Raw genomic sequence first — 25,645 nt, 5'->3', positions numbered from 1 at the left:
TAATAGTTTTTGGTGGTATTGGGGTTTAAACTCAGGGCTTTGCATTTGATAGGCAAGTGTTTAGCTTTAATTATTTTTCAAATTGGATCTTATGCTAACCCTCCCTACCCAACTGGCCTCAGACCATGATCCTTCTACTTACAACTCCCTCACATGAAGCTGGGATGACACAGAACACCACACCCAGCTTGTTTGTCAAGATGGGGAGGGGGAGTCTCACTAATTTTTTTTTTTGGTTGATAATGGGGCTTGAACTCTTTTTGCTCAAGGCTAGCACTCTACCACATGAGCCACAGTGCCAATTCCTGTTTTCTGGTGGTTTATTAGAGATAAGAGTCTCACAGACTTTCCTTCCCTGGGCTGGCTTTGAACTGCAATCTGCAGATCTCAGCTTCCTGAGTAGCTAGAATTACAGGCATGAGACACTGGCACCCGGCTTAGGTCTCACTAATTTTTTTTTAACTTGGCTTGTCCTTGAACCACAATCCTGATCTCTGTCTCATAAGTAGCTAGAATTACAGGCATGCGTTACTACTTCTGGCCTGTACTTTATTATTTTTGATAACTCAAGGTTATCAGTCAGCATTAATGACATTAGTTTTATTGATCTAATAATTAAAAAAAATATTGAAGAGGGGACCAGCCAGTTTGAGGTTGGAGCTCTGTGTTGTCAAGTATTACTTATTTGTACAATTAGCTTTTATTGAGCCAATGTTGTTTATCAGATACTCTGCTGGGCCCTAGACACACAATGGTCAGGGAAACCAGGTGTGGTCTCTCCTCTCCTAGAATTAACCAACTAGGATAAAGGTTGCATTTCAAATAAGTGAAATGGTTTAACCAATGTGCTGAAGAAATTTGTAAAAATAACACCATCATAAACATGGAAGTATTACAATAGTGTTTCTCAATGGAGGATGGACATCAGAATTTCCTGTGGTGTTTAAAACAAATATATCTCAGTCTTCCAATTGTGATTCAGTCTTAAGAACTGAGCATTTAAAGTAGCTTTGAGTATAGATGGCTCATGCTTGTAATCCTAGCTACTCAGCAGATTGAAATAGGAGGATCCGGTTTAAAGCCAGTCCAGGCAGGAAAGCCCTTATCTCCAATTAATCACCAAAAAACTGGAAGTGGTGGTATGACTCAAGTGGTTGAGCATTAGCCTTGAGCCAAAAAAAAGAGCTCAGGTTCAACTCCCCAGACCTTGAGTTCAAGCCCAGGACTGGTACCAAAAAATTAATAAAGTAGCTTGGTGAACAACTGATGTGCCATCTTGTTTGGGAATAGCTGCATTGAAGAATTTAAAGTTAAGCTGGGTACTGGTGGCTCACACATGTAATTCTAGTTACTCAGGAATTTGAGATCTGTGGATCGTGATTTGAAGCCAGCCCAGGTAGGAAAGTCTCTTGAGTCTAATTTCTAATCAGCAAAAAGACAGAGTAGAGCTGTGGCTCAAATGTTAGAGCACCAGCCTTGGTGGGCAGGCAAGTATTGAGCATGAGGCACTGAGGCACTGAGTTAAAGCCCCTGTACTGGCACGTGCATGTTCACACACATACACACACACAAAGAATTTAAAATTCAGTGAGAAAAAAATGATAAGGGAACTGAAAAAATAGGAGACTATAACATGTTGAGGGGTAAAGAAGATATTTGTGGGCCGGGCGCTGGTGGCTCACGCCTGTAATCCTAGCTACTCAGGAGGCCGAGATCTGAGGATCGTGGTTCAAAGCCAGCCCGGGCAGGAGAGACCGTGAGACTCCTATCTCCAGTAAACCACCAGAAAACCGGAAGTGGCGCTGTAGCTCAAGTGGTAGAGCGCTCACCTTGAGCTGAAGAGCTGAGGGACAGCGCCTAGGCCCAGAGTTCAAGCCCCACGACCGACAAAAAAAAAAAAAAAAAAAAAGAAGATATTTGTATGCATGCTATCAAAGGTGCAATGATTTAAAAATGATTAATATCATCAATTATATAAAAATAAAAAATTCAAACCATAAATAAAGTAAATGAGAAAATATGAACAATTGCAACAAGACACATTATGCTTAATTTAGAGGCTGTAACAGGAACAGAAGAAAAATGCAGGTCTGTTAGTAGAAAAATGGGGTGCAAAGGAAAATACATAAAAAGAGAAATCTAAATGGGCAGCAAACATGAAAAAATGTAGTAGTGCTGTGGACATCAGTTTGCTGAAATTGTTTTGTGCAGTTTTTAGGCTAATGAGACTCAATCCATCTATGCCTCAGTCAGACATCTTGTAGTTATTTCCTTTAAATATCAGTTAACTCTTAATATGATCTTAACTAGAATTTCAATTCTCTGTGTCAGCACAGTGGAATTCTGTTTCCTCTTATCCCCTTCCTTTTTTTATATATGTATTTTATTTAGGAAATAAACGTAGTTAAGTCCTGAAAAAAATGTAGTAGTGAAGGAAGGGGAATTAGAATGGCATGCCATTTTCTCTAATATAACTTGTAAAGATTAAGAAGGAATGATAGAACCCAGAGTTGGCAAGAACACCAGGAAGCAGCTGTTCCTGCTCACTTCTGGTGGGAATGTCAGTGTGGCAGTATTTAGCATAAGCTTTAAAAATATGTTGACCTTTGGACTTAGCAGTTAATTTTCCTGACATTTATCCTAAGGAAATAATTAAGGATGTGTCCAATCATGTATCAATAAGGATATTAATCATAGGATTTTCTCATACTGGGAAAAATTGGTAATACTTGAATTTTTTTGCAGTTATACAGTGGGATACTGTAATTACTCAAATGACATTGTGGAACTCTATGTAGTAATGTAAAAATAGGTTCACAATGTTAAATGAGGAGAATAGTGTATTGTGAACAAATAATAGTTAAACATATGGGCTCTGGGCTGAGATGTGGTTTCAAAATTCCAGTTATATCTATCTGCTATACTTTCTTCAGTGTTCTTTAATATATTCATAATTAAAATGGGTAAAAAATAGCTAACGTAAAAAGCCCATCTTCTGTGCCCATTAGGATCATCTGGAGATCTATATACATTTCTGAAACCTAGGCCTTATTCAAACCAATTAATCTGAATCTTTTTTTTTTTTTTTTTGTCGGTTGTGGGGCTTGAACTCTGGGCCTGATAATCTAAATCTTTTTTTTTTTTTTTGTCAGTCATGGGCCTGAACTCTGGGCCTGGGCGTTATCCCTCAGCTCTTCAGCTCAAGGCTAGCACTCTACCACTTGAGCCACAGCACCACTTCTGGCTTTTTCTGCTTATGTGGTGCTGAGGAATTGAACTCAGGCCTCATGCATGCAAGGCAAGCACTCTACCACTGAGCCACCTTCCCAGCCCCAATCTAAATCTTAAAATGGATCCAGATGACTATTTTTGAATGTCACAGCCAAGTTTGAGAATCACCAAGCAATTATTGAGGGGATTGAATGGGAATGCATGTACCTATCATTATTATTGCTATTGAAAAATTAATAATATGATTTCATTTTAATCATCATATTTGCTATGATTTTTGTGCTCTTGATAATATCAAGAAAGTCCTGAGAGATTATACATAGAATTGTTTTTTGTGTGTGCGCTAGTCCCAGTGCTTGAACTCAGGGCTTAGGTGTTGTCTCTGAGCTTTCTTATTCAAGGCTAATGCTCTATTACTTGAGTCACAGCTCCACTTCCAACTTTTTTTGGTGCTTAATTGGAGATAAGAGTGTCTTGAACTTTCGTGCTTGGGCTGGCTTCAAACCTTGATCCTCAGATCTCATCCTCCTGAGTAGCTAGGATTACAAGTATGAGCCACTGGTGCTTAACTCTACACAGAATATTTAATAAATATAATTCAGTGGTAGAACAATAGCTTAGTAAGCAAGGATCTGAGTTATATTTGAAGCACTACAAAAAAAACCCCAAATAAACCACTAGCATATGCCTGAATTTGTGATAATCAGGAGGCTGAGATCTGAGGATTACCAGCCTGGGCAGAAAAGTCTTATGGGAGACTCATATATCCAAAAAGCTGAAAGTGGAGGCTTGTACCAAGTAGTAGAATGCCAGCCTTATATGGGAAAGCCAAGGAGAGCATGATACCCTGAGTTCAAGCCTCAGTATTAGCACATGCACACACAATAAAAAGAATTACAGTTAACTTGGTTTTTGCTCATTTGTATATTTCTTTTTATCTGTAAAAACATTGAATACTTGTGGTTTTATAAGGCATAATTGCCAAAGGAAAGATATATATATGTACATATATATATATGTATATATGTATCTACATATCTATTTTCACACATCTTTTTGTTGTTGTTGTTGGTTGTGGGTCTTGAACTTTTGGCCTGAGTGTTGTCCCTGAGCTCTTCAGCTCAAGGCTAGTGCTCTACCACTAGAGCCACAGCACCACTTCCCGTTTTCTGGAGGTTAATTGGAGATAAGAATCTCATGGACATTCCTGCCTTTTCTGGCTTTGAACCTTGATCCTCAGATCTCAGCTTTCTGAGTAGCTAGGATAATAGGCATGAGCCACTGGCACCCGGACACCTATATCTTTTTATCTGAATATGTTTATAGTTTAAAAAAACCTGAAATACAATTTCTATATTGTAGTAGATCCACACAGTACAATATTTGGCCACTCCAAATCAAGGGTATAACTAGCACCAGTGGCTCATTCTTTTTTTAAATTTTTATTTTTTTTTGGCTCATTCTTTTTTTTTTTTTTTTTATAGTCCAGTAGTGGGGCCTGAACTCTGGGCCTGGGCACTATCCCTCAGCTCTTCAGCTCAAGGCTAGCACTCTACCACTTGAGCCATAGCGCCACTTCCGGCTTTTTTCTTTTTGCTTATGTGGTGCTGAGGAATTGAACCCAGGGCCTCAGGCTTGCAAGGCAAGCGCTCTACCACTGAGCCACCTTCCCAGCCCCTGGCTCATTCTTATAATCCTAAATACTCAGGAGGCTGAGATCTGAATTTCAAAGCCAGCTAGGGCAGGAACGTCTCTGAAACTCTTACCTGCAATTGACCAGCAATTTGCCAGAAGTTGAGTTGTGGCTGAAGTGACAGAGCACAGCCTTGGAGTCAGAAAACTAAACACACACACACACACACACACACACACACACACACACACACACACACACAATCATAAGTAATAGCTAGGTGTGGTGGCATACATCTGTAATACTAATACTTGGGAGGCTGAGGCAGGAGTAGTTTTTTTTTTTCTTTTTTTTTTCCTTTTTTTTTTTTTCCAGTTCTGGGGTTTGAACTTAGGGCCTGGGCACTGTACCTGAGCTTCTCTGTGCTCAAGGCTAGTACTCTACCACTTGAGCCACAGTGCCACTTCCAGTTTTTTCTGTGTATGTGGTGTTGAGAAATCGAACCCAGGGCTTCATGCATGCTAGACAGTCTACCACTAAGCGATATTCCTAGCCCCAAAGAAGCAGGATAGTTCCAGGCTAGCCTGGGCTGTATACACAGTAAGACTCTGTCTCAAAAAAATTAAAAGGTCAAGAGTATTTCTGTGGAAATCTTCATGAGGAAAACATAGAATAGAAGGAAATGCTTTCTTGCTATCAAAGTATCTTTCTCCAGGTGGTAGGATACACTTTCTTTTTTTTCTCCTTTTTCATAATTTTATTTTACAAATTTAATACAAGAGTTAATACTTTTATACTAGCAAATGAATGATTTAAAAATGAGATAGAAAAATCAATGGTCTCAGCTGGATACCAGTGGCTCACACCTGTAGCCTAAAGCTATTCAGGAGGCTGAGAGCTAGAGGATTGTGGTTTGAAGTGAGCCCAGGCAGAAAAGTCCATGAGACTCCATTCCTAAAAAGGACTGGAGGTGTGGCTCAAGTGGTAGAGTGATACCTCCTCAAACAAGCTGCTTTATGAGAGGCCCTGACTTTAAGCCACGGTATCACCAGAAAAAAAAATCAGTGCTCTCTCAAAGACTGCCTCCACCAGGGCTGGCTTTTGGACACCTGCTTCAGCCACTGTATGTACCTTTCAGCTTTGAAGAAGGGCATCCAGGCCCCAGTTTAGTTAGATCAAGCTCTTTCCTATAATACTTCTTCAAGTACTTAAAAAAGATTTATTTTAAAGATTTATTTTTTTTACTAGTATCCATCTATTAGTTGTATAAGTGGCTTTTCATTGTGACATTTCAATAAATGCATACAAAGTACTCAGACCAAACTTACTCTCTCCATCTTTCTTCCTCATCTCCCTACTTCCCTTCTAAAATGATTTCAACAATTTATTAAAACTTATTTGCCAGTCCTGGGGCTTGAACTCTGGGCCTGGGTGCTATCCCTGAGCTTCTTTTGCTTAAGGTGAGAGCTCTACACCTGACCATTTCTGGCTTTTTTGAATAGTTTATTATAGATAAGAGTCTCATGAGTTTCCTGCCTAGGCTGTCTTCGAACCACAATCCTCAGATCTCAGCCTCCTGAGTAGTTAGGATTACAGGCATGAGCCATCAGTGGCCAGAAAAACTGCTTTTTTTTTTGTCCATCATGGGGCTTGAAGTCAGGGTTTGGCCACTGTCCATGAGCTTTTGTGCTTAAGGTTAGTGCCCTATCACTTAGAGCCACAGCTCCATTTCCTCAACAGGTTTTATTGTTTTATTTTTATATGTGCATGTCAGGTACTTTGACCATATTCATCCTTCCTCACCATCTCTGATGACCCTTGCCTGATAACCACACTCAACCACAACACAGCCTATTTTTCCTTCCTGTCCTTTTTTCCCCATTATTTTAATGTATATGTTACAAAGGGAGTTCACCATGGCAATTCACATGCATATATATTATAATGTAGTCAGATTGACCTTCTCCATTGTTCTCTCTATCCTCATCCCTCCCCTCCCATACTGGAAAACAGCTTTCAGTGAGCTCCTATGCCATGCCATCTACATACATAGACTCAAGGGCTCTTGTAACTTTTGGCTGCCTCTCATTTGACTCCACAAAATCCTTTAGGGACTGACAGGAGGGACAGGAGAACTGTACAAAACAAAATGTGAAATTAATACTGTATCTAACAGACAGGTTATACAGTAAAGTGAGGTGGCAAAATATGTCAAGGTATGCATGAAAATTAAGACAGAGAAAACTTGCAATGAAATAGTTGTGATGAGAAAGTGTTCTTCTGGCTTCAAATCCAAAGGAAGTATATGTTTGTTTGGACCTTGCAGGTTTTTTTTTTTTTAACACATCACAGTGTATCTATAAACACTCTGGTGATTTAGCTAATACCTAACAGGCCAAGAGGAAAAGTCACAAAGCAATGAATTGATTTCGAGAGGTTTAGTGTGAAGTGTGGTAGCCTTGAGCCTTGCTAATTGGACCACTATTACCTAAAAAATCCATTTGGTCCTGACTATTAACCAAAATGTTAGTATCTATGTGGCCTTCTAGTGAAAGTCAGGCTGTTATATACAGTAGTATGAATGACTCAGACCCCGCCCCCTCCTCCACTTTCAACCATTTAGTATAAAACAGCAGGTACTCAAGAATTGAGTTTTTTTTGTTGTTGTTGTTTTGTTTTTGTTGGTCATGGGGCTTGAACTCTGGGCCTGGGTGCCATCCCTCAGCTCTTCAGCTCAAGTTTAGCCCTCTACCACTTGAGCCACAGCGCGCCACTTCTGGCTTTTTCTGCTTATATGGTGCTGAGGAATCAAACCCAGGGCCTCCTGTATGTGAGGCAAGCACTCTACCACTGATCCACCTTCCCAGCCTGAGTTCTTTGTTAATTTAGAAATAAATAAGCCAGAGACACTGGAGCCTCTCTTTTGTAATCTAGCTACTAAGGAGGTTGAGAGGCAGGGATCCCAGTTCAAAGCCAGTCTGGGCAAACAAACCTGAGCACATCTTATCTCCAATAAACCAGTAAAAAGCAGGAAGTAGAGCTGTGGCTCAAGTGGTAGAGCCTCAGCCTTGAGAAAAGCTAAGGGAGACCATGAGGTTCTGAGTTGAAGTCCCAGTAGTGGCACAATAAATAAATATTAATTCATACACACACATTTGAATGTTCTTTGTCTCTATTCATCTGTCACCTTCCCACAAGTCTTCATGGAGAGAGAAACAAAAGGGAGATAGATTCTGATGGCAAGCATAGAGAAAGGGGTAAATGAAAACAATTTTTCAGAAACTTTTTTTACAAGCCTCAACTATTCTTTCTCAAGCACAATTGTAGAGTAAGCACAGGTCCTGGAATTTGACACACCTACCTGCATCTGAATTTACCTCTGTCATTTGGTAGTAAAAGTTACCTAACTCTAAAAGATTGAGTTGTTGCACCCAGGGTCAAGAGTGTTCTCTGAGATGGACACTTCTGTATTTATGTCCTTGTTCTGGCAGAAGTAGGCAGGTAACTTTGGGCAAGTTAGTTGCCTTGCCTGCTTCCTCTTCTTTAAAATGGGGGTACTAATCATACTTGTTAATTAGTATATTGGTATTAGTGTATTAGTACATTTCTTAGGATAATGCCATGATTTAATATATACACTTGTTCAGCACTCCCAAACGCTAGCCATCACTATTATAATATGCACAAAATCCAGATAACTTTTACCTCACATGATTCTAGATGAGAATAAGGTAACCATGGAATTACTTGGCCCATTCATTGCAGATCTGGTTGTATTATAATTGGGGCATGAAATATTAAATTATAAATTATGGTAATAATGATTTTTTTAAGCTGGAAAGAATCTTCAGATGTGATCTGTTTCAAGTGTTCAATCTTGGAAAGGAAGAAATTGATACCCATGTGGGATTCTGTGCCACACAGCTTGTCACATGGTCAGGACCAACCTCCAGGGCTCCTGATAAACCATACTGCTCTCCTGGCCTTTCTCCCTCTCTACCTATTTTGCATTATTGAATTGTGTTGCCTGCTTTTGGTTTGGACATTTTAGTTTTCTGCTTAATGTTTGTCTTTCTTTACTATAGCTTATTGCTACTATTAAAAAGTTGTGCTGGAGGCTGAGATTGGAGGATGCTGTTTGAAGTTAGCCTGGGCAGGAAAGTCTGTGAGACTTGTTTTTTGGTACTCGTACCTGATGCTAGCGCTCTGCCAACTGAGTTCTGCCACTAGCCCCAAACACTTTAACTCTAATAAACTCCCCCCTTCCCCAATCTGGAAATGAAGCTGTGACTCAAGTGGTATAGCACTCACCTTGAAGTTCAGAAACTGTGTCCAGGCTTTGAGTTCAAGCTCCAGCACTGGCATCTGCATGTGTGTGCGTGCACGTGTGCGCACGTATGCGCGCACACACACGAGTTTTATTTTTCCTCTTGAAACATGTTATCTTTTCATTGAGACATTGGGGGATATTTTTATCCTCTTGTCAACTCTGTTTGCATTTTTTGAAATAAGCTATAAGTTCTTATATTTTAAGAATTATATTTTAAGAATTATAAACCAGAATTATGATTCAGAACTTCCTGTTTCATGTAATTCTGTGTCATGGGGGGGGGCAGGGCTAGAAAGTTTCACTATTCATGGCAACACATGCTACATTCTTCTTCCTACCTTCTGTGAACATCCCCTGGTATTTACAGACTCAGGGTCAGGCCAGGGAGACTGTTGAACAGTTAATAGTATGAAGTAACTTCCTTAGTAATGGCATATTTTGATACTTTCCAGTCCCAAACCAATCTGGCATTAGATGGCATTTTATTGTATTTATTTAGGATTTCTGCCCTGACTACTTCTCTGAGAAACAGAGAGCAACACAGAAATGAGAACAGAGAGTAATCAGAAAGAAATTCAGGATAGGGACCACCTTGAATTAGTTATTAAAATGAGTAAGCTATTTTGGCCACTGAATTCTTCTATTTTTTTCGGCCTACCTCCTAAAAAATAAACATATTTGATCACATCATTGACATCTTCTGGACAAAAAAGAAGTATTCGGATATAGAGGCAACTTGGCTCTGTTTATGCTGTTTTCTGGCCCTATCACTCCCCTCTCTTTGCTCTGGCTTCACCTGTGGCCTACCTGTGACTTAGGACTGAGTATAGCCAGGTTGAAATCCTGATTTTTCCTATTTAGCTTGAGGGTAGTAAGTGGCAGGCAGACAAGAGAGTCTCTGCTGTTTTTTTGGGGGTGGTGTGGGGGTGGGGTGGGGTGGAGGGGTGGTCCTGAAGCTTGAACTCAGGGTCTGGGAGCTTTTCATGAGCTTTTTTTTGCTTTAGGCTTATGCTCTATCATTTGAGCCATAGCTCCACTTCCAGCTTTTTAAGGTGATTAATTGGAGATGAGTCTCATGGACTTTCCTGCCCAGATTGGCTTTGAACCTTGATTCTCAAATCTCAGCCTCCTGATAGCTAGGATTACAGGCATGAGCTACCAGCAGCCAGCTGTTTATATTTCTAATTGTGTCAAGAACTTATACTTTGTGGAGGGGAAGGGAAAAAACAAATCATTTAAATAGGGATACAGGTGGACCCATTGCAACAATGAGATGTACAAATCATTATGTTGAAAAACGAATTTTACCACTTTGGCGGGAGGGGGGAAGGGGGAGCGATGGTAAGGGATGGGAAGGGGAAACAAAGGAGGAGGCAACAATGCTTGATAAGAAATGTGCTCATTATCTTGCCCATGTAATTGTAACCCCTCTGTACGGTATTTTCACAAAAAAAAAAAAAATTCAAAAAAAAAAAGAACTTATTTTCTTTAGATTCAATCCTTCAGTAAAAAAAAAACCAATCTTTTTCCCTTACATTTCTCTGTATTGAATAATTGTTCTACTGTGCACCAAATATGAAAGCTCACATTCTGAAAAGTACCAACATTCATTGCTTTTTCTCAGTTGGAGGCTACACAACCTCATGGCTGAGATCATTTCAGTAAGTAGTGTTGCTGGCAAATATCATCAGCTTTTCCCCAAACGTCCCCCATTCTCTTGATAAAATTGGCTTTCCTTTCTCTATGTCTCTCTCTGTCTTTGTCTCTGTCTTTCTCGCTCTGTTTTGGTAGTATGGGGTTTAAACTCAGGGCCTAATGCTTGCTAGGCGAAAACATTTTACCACTTGAGCCATACTACAAGCTCCTTTTGCTTTAGTTTGTTCCTTTCAGATAGGCTTTTGTGATTTTTCCTGGGCTAACTTGATCTCCATCTTTGTATTTTTTCTTTCCAAGTAGCTGAGATTGCAGGCATAAGCCCACTTTTCCCACCCCCAGTTCTTTGTATGTTTCCTCTGCTCTGATGCATACCCCTCAAGGATATTGTCTGCATTTATGGTCTTTGGTCTGCTTTGTGTCAGGCCCTGGAGTGGGTGGGTGGGTGTTGGGTTCATGATCTCTCCTTTCTAAACCTTGCAGTCTTGTGGGGGATTGGAGCACAAATACCATACACTCGCATTTCCTTATAAAGTATTTAAGTGCCAGGAAAATCAAGTCCTCCAAAGAAGAATAATAGGTGAGACATCATTTAATAAAGTAAGGGGGCCTAGGAGGAAGTGACCAGTTCACTTGAGACTTGAAAGATAAGTAGGAGTTTTCCAGGGAAGAATTAGGATCCCAGGTTTAGGAAACAAAGTGGAAATTCCTGAGGTGGAAAAAAACCTGGGTTCTTTCCCAGAATGGTGGAGTGGAGATCTCTTACAGTGAATGAGGTATAAAGGGGTGCTGGATGAAACTGGATGAGTGAGCAGGGGCAGGTAATATGGCTTTGTGGGCTACATTACCCAACTATTCTTAGTAATGTGAAATTCCCAATAGATTGGGAAGGACAGGATGACCCGTGAATGAGCAGGGAGTGTCTCATCTGTCTTTTGAGGCAGAGAGAGCTCAGCACATATTGTATGTATTCCTTGAATCTTTGCTTAATGAGTAATAGCTGCTTGGCCTTTCTACCAGCGTTGCCATGGAGATTAAATGAGATAAGGTTTGCTAAGGTGCTTTGCAAAACATAAAATGTTAAACAAGTGTTACCGAAGAGTGATTCATTAGATTCTATGCAGTGATGCTCACAGACATTCATTGTCACTAGGAAACGCTTTCCCATTCTCTGTTAAACCAGCAAAATTGCTCAATTAGATCGATCCACAACATGAATATGCTGATGTACTGAGTTCTTACATATTCAAATTGTGTCTCCCATGCCACTGCCTAATTATGGGTGAGTGGAAACTGCCTTATATCACACCATTATGTAGCACTCCTGGTGTTAGAGATAATTATGGGTGGCATTGCCAGAGGCCATATAGTTTTCTGTTCTGTGCTGAATTCAACTTTCTAAATCTCAGAATCATACAAATCCTTTATTTAAGAGCCGGATTAATACAGAGGAATAGCACCCTCTGGATTTGCATTTGAAATGGAGCAAGTGTGATCACTGTAGGGTGTGCTTGCCACCAACTGTGGCACTTGGTTTTCTAAATTGTTAAAAGATGTAACAAAATGGTCAGTGCTTTGCTATTTCTGTGTTAAATATGGAGTTCCTTATTTGAGCTGCAGGAACTTTTGAGCCAGGCTTGACTTAAAAGCCCACTTCTGTATTCAGTTTGTGGTTGTATAAAACTGAGGGATGGAGGGAGTCAGCTTGGAAGTCCTTATGAAAATGTCCCAGTGGATTTATTCTAAAAAGGAATTGTACAAAGGTCATTTGTTAACAAGGATGTTGGTTGCTTCCTTGCCATCTTTTCTTAATATCCCCCATGAGAGACCACCTATATTAATCATGGTATGTACATGGGAGGCTGTTTATTTCATTAAAAAGGGTGAAGTAGATTTATATATAGTGACAATGAATGATGTTCAGGAAGTTGGGCACCGATGGCTCACACATACAATCCTAGTTACTCAGGAGGCTGAGATCTGAGGATCGCAGTTCTAAAGAAATTGAGGCAGGAAAGTCTGTGAGACTCTTATCGCCAATTAACCACCCAAAATCCTGAAATGGAATTGTGGCTTAAGTGGTAGGGTGCTAGCCTTGAGCAAAAAAGCTAAGGGACAGTGCCAGGTCCTGAGTTCAAGCCCTGGAACTGGCACATACAAAAAAAAGTTCAGGAGGCTATGTATTATAGGATCCCATTTGTACCATAGAATGGAAGGTTTTCTGGGATAGATAAATATGCACTTGTGAATATGTATTCACTTAATTTTTGTATGGTGCTGGGGATCAAACATGTTAGGCAAGCTCTCTACCACTGAGCTACATTCCAGACCCCTTTAGTTTGTATGTATGTATGTATATATATATGTATGTATACACACACACACACACACACACACACACACACACACACACACACGTACTTACGTATACTTGGAAATGTCTGAAACAATGCTTAAGGAAACAATTCTTACTTTGAAGTTAGGGGTGGCAGGGGTGTGTATGTGTGTCTGTTTGTGTGTGTATGTACACATACATGCCCACGCACCCATGTGGCAGTACTCAGGCTTCAACTCAGTGCTTCATACTTTCATTTGGCTCTTTTACTCAAGGCTGGTGCACTACCGCTTGAGCCATCCCTCCACTTCTGACTTCTTTCTCATTAATTGGAGATTAGAGTCTCTCAAACTTTTCTGTTGCAGCTGGCTTCAAATTGTGATCTCAGATCTCAGCCTCTTAAGTAGCTAGGATTATAGGCATGAACCACATGAGCAAGTGGCTGGGCTAGGGCTTTTTATTATCATTTGATACCTGTTTATACTGTCAACCTTCCTTCCTTCCCTCCCTCCCTCCCTCCTACCTTCCCTCCCTCCCTCCCTCCTTCCTTCCTTCCTTCCCTCCTTCCTCCCTTTAATATTTATGTACAAAATGCTTCTCAAAATTTTCTTCAGTAGCCAAAAGGTGGAAATAATATCTGTCCACCAACAGAGGAATGGTTAATCAGAATATGGCATATATGTATATAATATACATACACATGTAGATGGGAATATTATTCAGTCATACAAAGGAATTCAATCCTGCTACATATTGCAGCATGTTTAACTGTTGAAAACATGGGCACAAAAGGACAATTATCACATGATTCTAATTATACCAAGTACCTAGAATATGAAAATCAATAAAGAGAGTAATATAGATACTACAGTTTTCTTCAGGATGGAGAAATGGGTATAGAGTTTCTGTTCAGCATAAAGAAAAAGTCCTGGAAATGGACAGTGGAGATAGTTACCCAACACTGCTATACTTCCTTTTTTTTTTTTTTTGGGTCAGGTCGTGGGGCCTGAACTCTGGGCTTTTGTGCTGTCCCTCAGCTCTTCAGCTCAAGGCTAGCGCTCTACCATTTTGAGCCACAACACCACTTCCAGTTTTTTGGTGGTTAATTGGAGATTCCTGCCCAGGCTGGCTTTGAACCGTAATCCTCAGATCTCACCCTGCTGAATAAGATTATAGGCATGAGCCACCATGGCCTGGTGAAAATAAACTTTTTTTTTGGGTCCGGTGGTGGGGCCTGAACTCTGGGCCTGGGCACTGTCCCTCAGCTCTTCAGCTCAAGGCTAGTGCTCTACCACTTGAGCCACAGTGCCACTTCCGGCTTTTTAGAGCTTATGTGGTGCTGAGGAATCGAACTCAGGGCCTCATGCAAGCAAGGCAAGCGCTCTATCACTGAGCCACCTTCCCAGCCCTATACTTCCTTTAAATAACAAAGAAAAACCATAACTCACTAGATTCTTTCCTTGACAGTATTAATTTATACTAAGAAATATAAGGTATAATAGTGGTTGGGATAGGAGGTTAGATGAGAAGCAGAGGAGGCCAAGGCCGCAAAGCAAGGACCTCTACAAGTAAGCCACCAAGAAATCATCATAGCCAGAGGGCTTTCTTCAATCTTAATGCTAAGAAAATAAGTAAGATTAAATAGGAACAAAATTATGGTTTTATGATTTTTTTAATGAAACAGTTGTAATTATACCATTAATTTTAATCTCTGGGTGTTTTAATACCCAGTACTTAATACCTAAGCAATATAATAATTGTATTCTAGGCTACAGTTTAAAATTATGTCTCAGAGTCTGGAATAATAGCTGTTGCAATTGTTAAGCTTATTTGAATGTTATAAGAGAATGTTAGGTTATAATTTCTTGAGCTTTTTATTTAAATGCCTAAGGAGAAATTCAGGCATAGGCATATGTTTGAAGTAGAGAAGATATATGTTGTTTAATACAGTATTTCATCTTCAAATTCTTCAGGTTCCTTTTGGCCCATCTTCCCTAAAATGAGAGCTTTTGCCTTTGTTCCAGTCAAAGAAATATCAGTCTGGATGTTCTTTGAGTAATACATGGAGTTCTATTCTGTTTTGAATGGGGAGAAGAGGGATTATTCTGTGTTAGCTGACCCTAGTTCTCTAATATTTGTAAAATTAGGGAGGAGACAGACTGTAGAATATTTTAAAATGATTAAAAAGAAAGGCATATTTTACTCTAGGATATTGATGGAGGAAGTTTATGATTAGATAGGTAGCAGTGTTGGGGAAAATTGGGAGAAAGATGACTAAGTCATTTCAGGATGTAGATGGGAACTGAAACTTTTTTTTGTTTTTTTTTTTTTTGGTCGGTTGTGGGGCTTGAACTCTGGGCCTGGGTGCAGTCCCTGTGCTCTTCAGCTCAAGGCAAGCACTCTACTGCCCGAGCCACAGCGCCACTTCCAGTTTTCTGGTGGTTTATTGGAGATAAGAGTCTTAACAGGCTTTCCTGCCCGGGCTGGCTTTGAACCATGATCCTCAGATCTCAGCCTCCTGAGTAGCTAGGATTTCAGGCGTGAGCCACCGGTGCCTGGCTGTAATTCCACTTTTATAAACCTTTCCTGTTATTGTCTTAAGCTCTTACTGATTTTTTTCTTTATTTATTTTTTACTTTTTTATGATTATAAAGGTCAGGGGTTACAGTTATATAAATCAAGTAAAGAATACTTTCGTTTTTGGACAATGTTACCCCTTCCCTTGCTCTCTCCCAGTTTTTCCTTCCTGTCTCCACCCAAAAGTTGTATAGTTCTTGTTTGTTTGCTTTTTTTCTTCCTAAGTCATGGGGCTTGAACTCTGGGCTTGGGTGCTGTCCCTGAGCTCTTCCGCTCAATACTAGTGCTCTACCACAGCTCCACTTCCAGTTTTCTGGTGGTTAATTGGAGATAAGTCTCACAAACTTTCCTGCCTGAGCAGGCTTTGAACCATGATCCTGAGATCTCAGTTTCCTGAGTAGTTATTATAATCATAAGCCAATGGCACCTGGCAAATAGTTCATTTTCAACATAGTGTCTAGTGAATACCACTGCTGCATTTGTTCACCCTTTGTCTCTCCATTTCTATGTTCCCCTTACCCTCCCAAAGACAGATAAACAAGACAAAAAAAGAAAACAAAAACAACAAAGAAAAATTCTTATGTTTCCATTTCCTGGAGTTAAATAGTTCTTTGTGGTGTCACTTAGTTTTTGTACCTATCCTGGGGCTTGAATTTAGGGCCTAGGTACTGTCCCTGAGCTTTTTTTGCTCAAGGTTAGTTGCTCTCCCCCTTTAGCCAAAGCTCTACTTCTGGCTGTTTTGGTAATAAATTGGAGATAAGAGTCTCATGGACTTTCCTGCCTAGGCTGGCTTTGAACCACTATCCACAGATCTCAATCTTTTGAGTAGCTAGGATTATAGGCATGAGTCACTAGCACCTGGCAATTACGTCACTTTTTTATATGTTTATTTTAACTTTCTACATAGAGTAGAAGATATTTGTGGGATGGAAACATAGTTTATGCTCCATCTATTCCTCCTGATGCCTTACATATATGCATCAAGGGGGTATGTATTGATTTGATCCAACCAGTTGATATGTCATTATACAAAGGTCTTTTGAATGCTAAACTCTGTTAATATGGTCTCCAATAGTATTGGGTTATTGATAGCTTTGTCTTATTATGAGTTCATAATGAGCTGATGGCCATCTTCTTCCTCTAAGTGTCTGTTGCCTCCTTTAAATTAAGAAAAGGAATGTTTCATAAATCATTCTTGTCCAGAGCTTCACTATTCTTCTTTGTGTGGTACCAATTTTAATATATGCACTGTTGAAATGAGCGCTCTTTCTATTTTTTATTAAGAAGAACCTTTCTCTTCATGTTTTTATTTAAATTTTAATATACTTAAAGTTTTATTTTGTGGTTGCCTTGTTAATATTAGCTTTTATACTCATATCTAATCTCTCTCTCTATATATACTTGAATATATATATATATATATATATATATATATATATATTCAATAAAATGTTTCTTGGGCTAGGATTGCAGGTGATTGTTGCTGAGGAAGCTGAGATCTGAGGATTGAGGTTTGAAGCTAACCCAGGAAGGAAAGTCCCTGAGACTCTTAGCTTCATTTAACTACCAAAAAAGCTGGAAGTGGAGCCTTGGCTTAAGTGGTATAATGCTAGCCTTGAGCAAAAAAAGCTGAGACAACACCTAGGCCTTGAGTTCAGTTCCCAAGACCAGCACACTGTTTTTCTTGATGTATTTATTTTCTAGTGCTGTGTAATAAATTATCACCAACTTTATTCAAAATAACACACTTTCGTTACCTCACAGTTTCTACATGTTGGAAACCATTCATTGTTCAGCTGGGCCCTTGGCTTAGGTTCTCTCAGGCTTCAATTTAGGTATTAATAGGGACTCTTAGGCTCAAGATACTCCATGTCACATAGTTACTGGCAGAATTTCATTCTTTGTGGTTGTAGGGTCAGATCTTAGCAGCTGACTGCAGTTGCCTACTATGTGGCTAATAGTTATATCTCATAGTAGCTTGTTTCTTAAAGGCCTCAGAGATAAAGTCTCTTTCAACAAATACACATATAGAGTAAAAAGAATCATTCATATTTTTAAAAGTTTTTGTTGGTCCTAGGGCTTGAGCACTGTCCCTGCACTTTTTGTGCTCAAGGCCAATGCTCTACCACTTGAGCCACAGCTCTACTTCCAGCCTTTTTGGTGGTTAATTGGAGATTAAAGTCTCACAAACTTTCCTGCCCAGGGATCAAACCATGATCCTCACATCTCATCCTCCTAAGTTGCTAGGATGAAAAGCATGAGCCACCAGCACCCAGCAATCATTCATATTTATGTGTGTTCAATCCACAATTGTATATGGATCTACATATACACATATACCTACTCAAGGGAGTGACAATCTCATCATTCTTGTCTTTTTTAATGGTTAGAACCTGTGACTAGGTTCTCAAGGCAAGACATTGACACCAGAAATTGGACATTATTAGAGATCACTTTATGGTCTATCTGCTACATTTGGCATAACACTGGATCATGCTGGTTGAAGACTTTCTTAAATTACTAATAACTTGTCAATACTAGGTAAAACTACACTGACTCGAATGACAAATGGATATTCAGCACTTTGTGTGAAGTTATTTATTGTGTGGCAATTTGTGTTGAGACTTAACAGTTCTGGGAAAAGAATAGAATGGCAGAGATAGTGATTTCAGATGCCTAAGTAGAGATGATCATCTTTCCTGGGCCTAAGATTTAGGAGAATGTCGGGCTGGAATAGAAATTTAAGAATCCCTTGTGTACAGATGGTTAGTGGAGCCTTGTATATGGGTCTAATTTGAGAGGGAAAGCATAGCAAAGATAAAAATTTGGAGCAATTCAGGGACTTCTAAGGAATTCCTTTGACTTTCTAATAACTGAAATGAAAAGGAAACAAATGTAGTATCTAGAGGAAAAGTATTCTTTTTGTATACTTCTGCCTTAAGTCCTATCCTGGCTGTTTATTCCAAGTACTAATTATCCAGTTGTCTTCTTTTTATCCTGGTTTCTTTTTCTTCTTTTGATACTGTATCCATTCACTAGACTATCCATACCTATGTTCTGGTGTCCTTTTGCTGTGTTGTCTAGTTATCAATAACTATTGAGCCAGCAACTTAGCTTTCCTGGGTCTCATTTTTCCGAAAGTTTGACAAAGTTTTAGGGGAACTTCAAAAGAGAGAAACACAAACTTTAAGAATTAAAGACATTTTATGCTGAGTGATTTTGTGTTTTAATACTTACCTTAAATAGATACTTATTTTAAAATATTTATCATAAACAGATACAGCTCAGAAAGCTCAGGCATATTAAATGTGTTGCTTGAAATCACATAGTGATTAATTCATAGACTCAAGGCCACAGACCAAAGGCCACAAATAGGCTCTGATTCCTAGGCCACGTTTGGCTTCTGACTCTTAACCTTTTCTGCATTGTATCTCCTGTGGAGATCAACAAAGTGTTTGACAAAAGATTGGGTTGTCTTAGGTACTGGGTATTTTGTAAGTCTATGCAAAAATATTTAATCTTACCCGTCATTTTAAAAAACACCAAAATAATCTTAAATGATGCAGAGTAATAGGAAAGTTAAAATTGTACACTTATTGACATGGATGAAATATTACAGTCAATGGGGACAGAGCTTAAAGGAAGCAGTCCAGTGAACGAAACATTAGTATTACACAGATGGACGGCACTGCTCTAAGCTACCATTTTGAAGAATGTTGCTTTTTGGACTGACTCCCAAACTCCATTTGGTCACTAGTTTGGAATTTTAAATGGGTAAAAAAATATGGTTTTTTTCCATTGCTCCAAGATGCCCTGCCTGGTTTAATAGATAACTACTAAAAAATAGAAAGCATAGGACCTGTATTAGTTTGCTTTATGAACTTAAAAAATACATGTGTGTTCTTTGGGTTCATATTTTTTCATAAGTGGATGACAATCGTGGTAGCTAATATTTACTGAACCCTTTATAGTTTGCCAGGTACTGTCTTACACATATGACATTTTCAACTGAAATCCAGCTCGATAAGGTAAATATTACTCTTCTCTTTTTCAAATTGAAGAAGGTGAGTAGAAAGTAGAAAAGCAGCTAGCTTTCACAGCTAATAAGTAGTGGCTTGTATAATTGGAAATAAGCTCTAAGTGTAAAATGCACATGGATTTTCAAAGAAAATGTGATGAAGAATCTAAAATATCTTAGTTGTTACATTGATTACTTGGTAACATTTTGTGTCTATTAGATTGGATAAAACTCCATGTTAAAAATTTCACCTAAGCTAGGCACCAGTGGATCATGCCTATAATACTACCTACCCAAGAGGCTGAGATCTGAGGAAGAATCCAGATCCTGACAACTGGTTTGAAGCCAGCAGTGGCAGAAAAGTCCATGACACTCTTTTCTCTGATTAATCACCACCAAAAAAAAAAAATGCAGTGGAGCTGTGGCTGAAGTGATAGAGCCCTAATTATGAAAGGAAAAAGCTAAGGATAGCACCTCGTCCCTGAGTTGAAGCCTTAGTAGTGGCACCAAAAAAAGTTACTTTCACCTTTTTTCCCTTTCTCTCTTTTTTTTTTTGGGGGGGGGGGTCCAGTAGTGGGGCCTGAACTCTGGGCCTGGGCGCTGTCCCTCAGCTCTTCGGCTCAAGGCTAGCACTCTACCACTTGAGCCACAGCGCCACTTCTGGCTTTTTTCTTTTTGCTTATGTGGTGCTGAGGTATGGAACCCAGGGCCTCAGGCATGCAAGGCAAGCTCTCTACCACTGAGCCACCTTCCCAGCCCCTCTCTTTTCTTGTAAGTTAACCTTTTTTGTTTTTGTGCCAGTACTGGGGCTTGACTTAGGGACTGGGTCCTGGCCCTGAGGCTTTTGCTCATGGCTAGCATTTTACCACTTGAGCCACAGGGCCACTTCTGACTTTTTTTGTGGTAAGTTGGAGATGAGAGTCTCTCAGACTTTGCTGTCTAGGCTGGCTTCAAATCTTAATTTTTAAATCTCAGCCTCCCAAGTTACTAGGATTATAGGTGTGAGCCACTAATGCCCAGCTTTTATTAATTAATCTTTATGGTGGTACTGAGGTTTGAACTCAGGGTCTCATGCTTGCTAAGCATGTACTCTACCACTGGAGCCACACCCTCAGCCCTGTTCTGCTTTAGTTATCTTTCAGGTAGGGTCTCACAGTTTGTTTTGCCCAGATTAAAACTCTCCTATTTATGATCTTCTAGCCATAGAAGTTCCTTTTATGCTCAAAGGGACATGCAGACCCAAGTGACAGTTCACTGAGCTGGCATGGTTTTCTACTTACCAAATGCAAGCTCTGTCTGGCACAAAATGAAGGAAACTCAGATCCTTTGAAATGTGGATTTTTGGAGATCATTTGTGTCCCTGTGCCTACCTCCTCAGATTGATTGTGTGTGTGTGTATGTATACATGTGCCTGAGTGTACCATTATTGGATCTTGAACTCAGGGCTCTTGCTTGGCTTTTTTGCTCAAGGATGACACTCTACCACTTGAGCCACAGCTCCCTTTCCTCAAATTGCTTTCTTGCATGTACATAAGTTAAGTTTTAGCATAGCACAAGCTACTTATCTAAGTCTTTGAGCTTCTGTGTCAGCCAGACAGCAAAGACTGGTTAAACAAAGTGCTTAGCTGGGCACCAGTAGCTCACACCTGTAATCCTAGCTACTCAAGAGGCTGAGATCTGAGGATTGTAGTTCAAAGCCAGTCTGGGCAAGAAAGTCTTACCTCCAATTAACCACCAGAAAACTGGAAGTGGTGTTGTGACTCAAGTAGTAGGTAGAGTGCTAGACTTGACCTGAAGAGCTGAAGGACAGCGCTCAGGCCCAGAGTTCAAGACCCACGGTGGACAAAAAACAAACAAACAAACATATGTGCTTGCACATATGTTTTATTCTATCTAGAGATGAGTGATCAGGGAGCTACATTATTTGTAAACTTTGATTAAAATTATTCCACGTTGACATTTAGGTTTCACATGAATTTCTTCATGTCTTATCTCTCAGGCAAATAATTGTAGCTCCCCGCGAGGGCCCCTCCCTCCCCCCCCTCCACTATGGGGAAGAGTAAGTAAGGGGGCAGGCCAAAAGAGACCAGGAATGTCACTGTGATAAACTCCTTTAAAAGAGTGAAGAGTGGAAAAGTACTCCCATTACCCCGTTAATATTATGTTTAAGTCTGGCCGTTTCTCCTAGTTACCAATTGTACATCAAATTGATTGCTTTTTTTGTGAAGACATTTGGTATTTAAAAGAGAACTTTGAAGAGGGTAAGTATGAGTATAGTCAAGATGGTTTATTTTCATATATACAAATAGAACAATAAAACATGTTGAAATTGAAGGAGGGAGTGTCAGAGAGTGATAGAGGGGGTGAGTTTGATTGGGATACAGTGTGTACATGTGTGGAAATGTCATCATGAATACCTCTTTGTACAACTAATATATGCTAATAAAAACCCTTAAAAAGAAGCATACTCTTAAAAATGAAAAAAATACTGTTTTCAAGATAAAATTTGGGAAGCAAAAGACTTTATAGCATTAACTAGTAGGTACTGTTTGAAAGCAGACTGCCTTTGTCTTCTAGTTGTTTTTATTTTATATTTTTTGGCTTGTTTTATGCTAATAGAATTTCCCCATTAATGTAGAATATGCTACAGTGACTTCTTGCTCTCCAGAGGGTATCATCCAGTTAATTAGTTTTTCTTTTTATAGAATCGTAAAATGTTAAAGCTACAAAGGGATACTGGTGTAGAATGTTAGAGTAGCTAAGTTTCGTATTCAGAAATAATTCATATATTTAAAAAAATAAGAAATAAATATATTAATGATTATAAAAGGGGGATGGGGTGAAAGAAGAAGGCTATGGGACTTAGTGACTGAAGTATGCTATATATTCATGACGGAAGCAAGTTATATATATATATGTATAAAAATAAACCATTAAAACTGTTTAAAATGGGAGGAGGGAAGAAGGGGTTAAGAAAGAGTAATATAGATGAGTGGATTTAATCAAAGTACATTATATGCATATATGTAAATATCATAATGAAACCCCTTTGCAAGTCAATTTATATTAGTATTTAAAATGTATACTATTTTGATGATGATCATTTTTATAAAATTAGACAAATATGAAACAAAAATTTAAAGATCTCTAATTTAAAAAGACTACCATTGCCCAGTGCTGGTGGCTCATGCCTGTAATCCCAGCTACTCCAGATGCTGAGATCTGAGGATTGTGGTGTGAAGCCAGCCCAGGCAAAAAAGTCCCCATGACTTACCTCCAATTAACCACTCAAAAACTGTAAGTGATGCTGTGGCTCAAGTGGTATAGTGCTATCCTTGAAGACAAAACTGGCTCAAGGACAGCAGCCAGGCCCTGAGTTCAAGCCCCACAACAACAACAACAACAACAACAACAACAGAGAGTACCACCATTAACACTCATGGATATAGCCTCTGTATCGTGTGTATGTATGTGTTTAACTTTAAAACATATAAATTTTATAAACTGCCTTTTTTCATTTTTACTTTGTGGGTATATAGATACACCATCAGTTCTTCATCTAAGACAACACTTTTGACTACTCCATTTTATTGATGTGCCGTTAAGTTATGAAGCCAGTCCCTAGTTGCTGGACATTTTGGTTATTGTTTCAAGTTTTTTTGACATTACCAGCACAGCAAGGAACGTATCTGTACTTATATCTTTGTACACATTCTTTTTTTTTTGGATGCTGTCTTGTGCTTGAATTCAGCACCTGGGTACTGTTCCTGAGCCTTTATGCTTACGGCTAGCATTCTACCAGTTGAGCCACAGCTCTACTTCCAGTTTTTGGTGGTTAGTTGGAAATAAGAATCTTATAGGCGGGGCTGGGAAGGTGGCTCAGTGATAAGAATGCTTGCCTTGCATGCGTGATGCCCTGGGTTCGATTCCTCAGCACCAGATAAGCAGAAAAATCCGGAAGTGGCACTGTGTCTCAAGTGGTAAAATGCTAACCTTGAGCTGAAGAGCTCAGGGATAGCGCCCAGACCAAGAGTTTAGGCCCCACGACTGACAAAAAAAAAAAAAAAAAAAAGAATCTTATAGGCTTGGTGCCAGTGGCTCATGCCTGTAATCCTAGCTACTCAGGAAGCTGAGATCTGAGGATCATGGTTCAAAGCCAGCCCTGGCAGGAAAGGCCCTGAGACTCTTATCTCTAATAAACCACCAGAAAACTGTAAGTGGGACTGTGGCTGAAAGTGGCAGAGCACTAGTGTTGAGCTGAAGAGCTCAGGGACAGTGCCCAGGCCCAGCGTTAAAGCCCCATGACAAAAAGAATCTTACAGACCTTCCTGCCCAAGCTGGCTTCAAACTGCAATCCCCAGATCTCAGCTTCCGGAGTAACCAGGATAACAGGTATGAGTGAGCCACTAGGGACCAGCTTTTGTGCATATTCTTAATTGCTTGCTTCTGTCTTTCCTTTTTCTTTCTTTTCTTTCTCTTTTTCTTTCTTTCTTTCTTTCTTTCTTTCTTTCTTTCTTTCTTTCTTTCTTTCTTTCTTTCTTTCTTTCTTTCTTTCTTTCTTTCTTTCTTTCTTTTCTTTCTTTCTTTCTTTCTTTCTTTCTTTCTTTCTTTCTTTCTTTCTTTCTTTCTTTCTTTCTCTCTCTTTCTCTCTCTCTGTCTTTCTTTTTCTCCTTCCTTCCTTCCTTCCTTCCTTCCTTCCTTCCTTCCTTCCTTCCTTCCTTCCTTCCTTCCTTCCTTCCTTCCTTCCTTCCTTCCTTCCTTCCTTCCTTCCTTCCTTCCTTCCTTCTTTCTTTCTTTCTTTCTTTCTTTCTTTCTTTCTTTCTTTCTTTCTTTCTTCTGTGTTAGGGCTTGAGCTCATAGCCTGGTTACTGTCTCTCAGGTTTTTTTTTGATGAAGCTTGGCATTCTGCAACCTGAGCCACATCTTCACTTCTAGCTTTTTAGTGGTTACTTAGAGATAAGTGACAGACATGCCCATTTAGTCTGGCTTCGAACTTTGATTCTCAGACTTCAGCCTCCTGAATAGCTAGGATTATAGGTATGAGACATTGGTAACTAGCTTAACTACTTATTTAGTGTAAATTATAGAAAGTAGAGTTGGATAGAAAAAAGGATAAAGATTGACCAATTTAAACTCTTGCCAGTCCTGTTGATTATCATTTGAAAATTCTTGTCAGTTTGATAAATCAAAAAGTACTTTTTGATGGTAGTGTATTTCTTTATTAGCGTTATTTTTGTGGTGCTAGAAATGGAATCCAGGATTTTGCACTCCAAAGACAGTTCAATGCAGCTTTTTTTTTTGGTGGGTCGTGGGGCTTGAACTCTGGGCTTGGGCACTATCCATACGCTCTTCAGCTCAAGATGAGCTTGAGCCACAGCACCACTTCCGGTTTTCTAGTGGTTTATTGGAGATAAGAGTCTCACAGAGTTTCCTGCCCAGGCTGGTTTTGAACTGTGATCCTCAGCCTCCTGAGTAGCTGGGATTACAGGCGTGAACCACGGGTGCCTGGTAAAATGCAGCAAATATTTAAAATGATTTTCAACAAGATTGATTTCTTTCTGATTCTAATGTTTTGGTACAGTATAGGAGCATTGAACTTAATACTTCATGCTTGCTAGACAAGAGTTCTACCACTTGAGCCACACCCCAGCCCTCTGTTTCTAATTTTTTTGTGCATTGGTTCTAGGGCTTGAACTCAGGGCCTTGGTGCTGTCCCTGAGCTTTTTAACTCAAGGCTAGTATTCTATTACCTGAGTCACTGCTTCGTTTCCAGCGTTTTTTGGTGTTTATTTGGAGATAAGAATCTTATAGACCTTTCTGCCCAGGCTGCTTCAAACTGCAATCCCAAGATCTCAGCCTCCTGAGTAG

General features: G+C 39.5%; 1 protein-coding gene and 1 non-coding gene across 3 annotated transcripts in view; one reads left to right on the top strand and one right to left on the bottom strand.

Annotated features, from left to right (window-relative positions):
* Positions 1 to 25,645, top strand: part of Clcn5 (chloride voltage-gated channel 5) — a 201,622-nt gene that overhangs the window by 8,243 nt on the left and 167,734 nt on the right. The window lies entirely within an intron of this gene.
* On the bottom strand, positions 20,818 to 20,888 carry Trnaa-agc. The gene has a single exon. It is a non-coding gene; the product is annotated as a tRNA-Ala (tRNA).

Source organism: Dipodomys spectabilis, unplaced genomic scaffold (genome assembly GCF_019054845.1).
Source record: "Dipodomys spectabilis isolate Male_0828 unplaced genomic scaffold, ASM1905484v1 ptg000180l, whole genome shotgun sequence".
In the NCBI taxonomy this organism is placed as follows: domain Eukaryota; kingdom Metazoa; phylum Chordata; class Mammalia; order Rodentia; family Heteromyidae; genus Dipodomys; species Dipodomys spectabilis.
Note: the sequence above shows the minus strand (reverse complement) of the source record. Positions and strands in the feature narration are given on the sequence as shown.